This window comes from Trichomycterus rosablanca, chromosome 22 (assembly GCF_030014385.1).
Source record: "Trichomycterus rosablanca isolate fTriRos1 chromosome 22, fTriRos1.hap1, whole genome shotgun sequence".
Classification (NCBI taxonomy): Eukaryota; Metazoa; Chordata; class Actinopteri; order Siluriformes; family Trichomycteridae; genus Trichomycterus; species Trichomycterus rosablanca.
Window position 1 is genome coordinate 21,504,500 of NC_086009.1, and position 5,531 is coordinate 21,510,030.

The window sequence follows — 5,531 nt, forward strand, 5'->3', positions numbered from 1 at the left end:
GAGGTTCACAGATCTAGAAGAGAGAGCACCCCAAACACAGAGAACATGTTTTAAAGTTCTTTCTATACTATAAAAAGTGAAGAAGATATGCAACTACAGCTACACTGCCTAGTTCAGGGTAGATGAGCACTTATAGTTTTGGTCTTCAGTTTACACAAACACATTGTTTTAGCTCATGGAACACTAAGACACCATACAGGGTCAAAACTGAAAAGTCTTTTTGTTCTCTTCGTATTTCATGCCATGGAAGTAAGTCTGCCTTTTGAGAAGAATATAATCCAAGCAAGACTGGGGTAGTTTTAAAATGAAGAAAAGGAAAGATGAGTGGCTCAGTCTTTATTATAACCTTATTAAATATCTGTGGTTAGACCTTACAATGACTCCTTTACATAATAAATAGATGTATTAGCTGCCAACGTTGCTCAACCAAAGACTAAACAAGGGGGTTAAATACTCATGAACGTTTCATTTTTGGAGTTTTCTTTGGCATTGTAACCTGGGTTTGGTCCTCATATTTTGTGTGTACTGTCTGGAGTAGTTTGATATGTTCTTCATGAAATCATTATAATTATCTGATTAGATGATTTAGATATGTGAAGGGATGTAGATGTAGGCCAAACTCTGCAGCATTGTCTTCCAGGACAGGAGTCAGACCCCCTTAAGATTAAACCTCAAGTCCTCACCACACTGGGAACTTTAGACACAGCTGTGTGGACACATGTCAATTTCAGGGTTTTAAATATTGCACATATTGCACAGTGCTGTATAAACCAACCAACAATCATTATTAGTGTTAGTATGTATGTGGACGGTACAGCATCTCCAAATCATTAGAAAAACAACACAAACAATATAAAAAATGTGAAATAGTACCAGATAATAATAGAACCTCATTAAGGTAAAACTGTGATACATGTGGTGGGGGTGAGAGGAGAGAAGTGTTTGGGGTGGAGGAGAGCAGTGTTAGGATTAACAAACTCTAGTACCAGCTGACTGAGGGCACTTCTCAGGGTTCAGCTCCTTGGTCTGTAGTGCTTATGCACTTTATGCAGTGTTGAACTATCCAAACAGTGAGAGCCCATTTTTGGATGTTTACTGAAAGTGAGTGGATGTTTACTGAAAGTAATTCTGCCCTGCATGCTTTGGTTTGGGTGTTTCTTTGTGTTTTGAGAATTATTTTACAGAATTCAGCATGCAGACTCCCTGATGGATGCTTGTCCCATCTAGTGTGGCCCACAGTAGCCCTCGTACCTTACTTCCACATCTGGATTATGCTATCAAATAATTTGCAGCAAATTGTATGTGAATAACGATGTTCTAGTTTATTTTTTTACTGCATTTGATGGTCTGCGAGCTTTTTCCTTTAGTGCATTTGCTGCAGGGATCACCCTGTGTGTTGTAGTGTGGTTTTACTTAAAGTGAACCAATATTAGTGTTCCTGTCATCTGGGCTCTTTTGAAAAATAATGAGATTGGTCTTTTTGAGGATTACTGCTTCTACCAGTTTTGGCAGAAGTTTTATAGCTGTTTGGTTTTGCATTACCTTATTCAGACAGAAGGTGGCGCTCAAACCTAAACGATCACAAACGGTCTTCTTACGCAGTAATCACATCCATGCAACCACCTTCCAAAACACTGAGATCCTGCAATATTCAGGAAAATGGAAACGATTCCAAAAGGGTCCTGAGAAGACAAGTGTCTCAAATGGGACTAGTAAAGTCCCCGAGCCATTTTCTTTTGATTTCATTAATGTATTTTTAGTAAGTGCTTCATCCTGGTCTGGGTCTTGGTAGGTCCAGTGCCATCCAGAAACACCCAGTGCGCATGGCAGAAATCCACCTGAACAGGGCACCGAGCCATGACACGTTCACTCGCTCAATCTCACTTAAGAGCAGTTTAATGCAGCCAATCCACCTTCTGCAGGTTGTAGAAAACCAGAGTAACCCAGGACGCGGGGAGAACATGCACAATTCTGGGATAAAACTGTTAGTAAAGATAAAATGGAAAAACTAATGTCATCTTGACTGAATGATAAACGAATTATTAATTCATTCATTCCATAAGGGTGCCTTACTCAGTTCTGTACACTAACTACTTCACTTTGGTCAGGATCACGGTGGGTCCGCTTTTAACCAGACCCACTGTAAAGCATGACTACAGGCTGGACAACTTGAAGCACTTCATTTACCTAATGGCATGTTTTAGGAGCTGGAAGGAAACCTGAGTCCCTTGAGGGAACCCACGCAGACATGTGAAACTGCTCAGATACAGATACAGTGACTGGGTGTCCTCGGGGAGCACGGAGCTGTGCGGCACCCACACTACCAGCTTACTGTTTAAAAATAAGCAACTTTGCTGTTTAATGACTGTTTTCATCGACTGCTGCATCCCGGTCATGGTTGCAGTGGGTCCAGCACAAGGAAGGAATACCCTGAACAGGGCGCCAATCCAGGCCACCCCCAGACATAGACAATCCTGTGTAGACACCCTGCCTGGTCGATAGCACTGGTGGGCTAGCATAGACCACTGCACCATCCAAGCGCTTGTATAGTTTATGTGTGATATTTTCTAACACCAAGTATAATTTTATTTAAATAAATAACATTTTTATTAATATTGTCATACAAATGTTTTAATTATTTACAATTCAAAATACATTTGCTTAAATTTAAAGTTTTTTTTCTTAACAGCACGATTACATCCATTATTCATGTTTAATCTGAATATCTGCAGAACATCTAAACTTTTGAATTTTAAATGTTTTAATTTAGCAAAAATCCAATTCTCTTTACTTGTGACGTAACATCGTCGCTGAGCAGCGAGTCCTACCATCCGCAAGCGATGAGTCAGACGATTCTTTTTAGTGATTCGATTCATTTAGTTCAACAAACGTGATTGATTCGAATCTTTAAGTCCCACCTTCGTTCAGGTGCTGCCAGGTGAGGTAGGGAACAGTAAAAAGGACAAAGTGAGCAGGGCAGGGGGTCTCTTACTCAGTAGCCAAACTATCTACCTGGATTTGGGGAGGTGGGAGGAAGCTGCAATAGTTTGTCTGGAATAGATGACACAGACAGAACATACCAAACTTCACGAATTTTATTTTAATGTTGGCATTTTCACTCCTCACTTTTAATCAGCAGGTTTGTGGAGTTTGGCATGTTCTGCATGTGTCCATCTGTGTGTTTTCCCGCTTGCCACCAAAATGGTCAGTGGGTGAACTGGCCACTCTTAATCACCTGTAGATGTGAATAAATAAAATATGTGACGTCTTGTGGTGGACTGGTTTTCTGTCCAGGGTAATATAAGCCAGTTATTGTCTAGAAAATATAAAAATATGGTGTATGTTATTTATTTATTTATTTATTTATTTTTACTAACTGCTTAATCTTGCAAAAGGTGGGTCAGCTTCCACCCATATATGCAGTCATGTGGGAGAAAAAGAATGTATAATGCATAAAAAGAAAGTCATACTTCTCACCAACATTAAAGATGTGGATTAAACCCAGGACCCTGGTGTTGTGCACCACCCACACTTCCAGTTGCACCACAGTGCCACCCTGTTTCCAAATAGTATTTTTATAAACTTCGAACTAAAATAAATGTAAATATGTTTTTGTATCAGTAATAATACATTTAATTTTGTTCTTTAAAGTGAGTAGGTTTAGAAAAGTTAGTTTTAGTATTTTCCAACTGTTACATTAAGAACTTCTGAACTTTTTATTGCACCACAGAGGTGACCTGGGGTTGTTTTGCTAAATCATAATAAAACAAAGTTATTTTTGTTGGTTGAAAAGATCAGAATTTAATAAGAGGCTCCGTGTACTGGATGAGATGTGTATATTAGCTTTTTATTCATTTCATAAGTGTAAGAAGGAATAAATAAATAATAAAGAAGTAAAATAACTGTACATCTCACACTTATTATTCCAATTTTATTTTATATATTTATATTCATTCACTTTTCATAATTTTGTACATCTGCACATAAAGAGTCCTGTATTATATCTGTATATATTGAACAAATGGTGCTAGTTTTTATGTAAGTTATATGTATGTGTATATTTTTGTAATTAATGTGTATTGCAACTGTGAGGGACTGAGCACCTGAGCATTTCACTCACCTTTCACACCCGTGTTAATGTGACGCGACAATAAAGTGATTTGATTGGATTTAAATGCATTAAGGAAATTGTATTTTGTTGAACAAACAGATGTAAGATAAAAGTAATACGTTTTATATGTTTATTACATTATAGTCAAGGACGGATTAAGGATAGTCTGGGCCCCTGGGCAAAAACATAAATAAATTAATACATTAAACAACCTGTCAATAACTAACCCTAACACAAGAATCTATTTTATATAAGTTTCTTTCTACTCTTCTTTCTTGCAAAGTCATCCACTAATTCATCAAAATTAAGCTGTCTGACCAAATCTGATTCAATGGCCAGAAGTGACAGTGAGTTCAGGCGGTTCTCGTGATCAAGGGCCCTCTAATGGTATGCCCTGCTCTTCTCTAGGGCCCCCTGGTAGGGGCTCTCATAACCAGGGCCCTCTAAAAATATGCCCCCCTCTTTCCTAGGACCCCTAATAGCCAGAAGTCGAAGTCAGAGCAGTGCCACAATGCCTCATCCATTTTCATAAGGGGCCCAAAAGCATGGCTAAGGCCTAAAAGCATGGCTAGGGGCCCCAAAAGCATGGCTAGGGGCCCCAAAAGCATGGCTAGGGCCCCCAGGGCCCCGGGGGGGCCCCCTGACCTCAAGGGCCCCTGGGCGCTGGCCCCACTGGCCCGGTCAGTAATCCAGCCATGATTATAGTAAGAGTAAAAGTAACGACAAATAGACAGAAGTCGAATGAGCCGAATCTTTTGAATGAATACTTAGAAGAGTCATTTGTGCACTCGGTACGTGTAAAAGATTTGTTTGTAAGATTCGGTTCGTTGTAGTACAACTCATCAGTGAGCGAGCGCGGTGTGTCGACAGGCAGGAGCTGCTGAGCGCTTCAGCTCCACTTCTGTCACAACAATTCGGATTAAAAAGTGATTTTTTTTCAGTTTGGATGTTGCGGGATGGTTTTCAGCGCCGGCGAAGAAGCTTCGGATTAAAGTTTGTTTGCGGGAAAGGACTTTAAAGTTGTTAGAAAGAAGTTAGCTCGTAGCTTAGCTGGTTAGTTCAGCTTGTAAGCTGTATTTAATGTAACGGAACTGGCTAGTATGCTAATGCTAACGCAGCCTCTGTAGTTGGACTTGTCTGTACTGTCAAGTTATTATTAGCTTTTACTTTGATTAGATTTTGCTTTTTATAACTTTAAAGAACCTTGTAAAACTTTCTTTAAACCTAGTTCAATTAATACAACGTTAAAGTTGATAGTTAATTCGGTAAAACTACTTTTCTTAAAAATAAAATAAATAACATATACTAAAAGTATTAATAAAAACTCAGTAATAAGTTCAGTTTGCTGTTTAAGTTCTAAAAAGGTTTTATTTTAGTATCATTTAGATTATTTTCCATCATATTTCAGTAGAACCTTGTA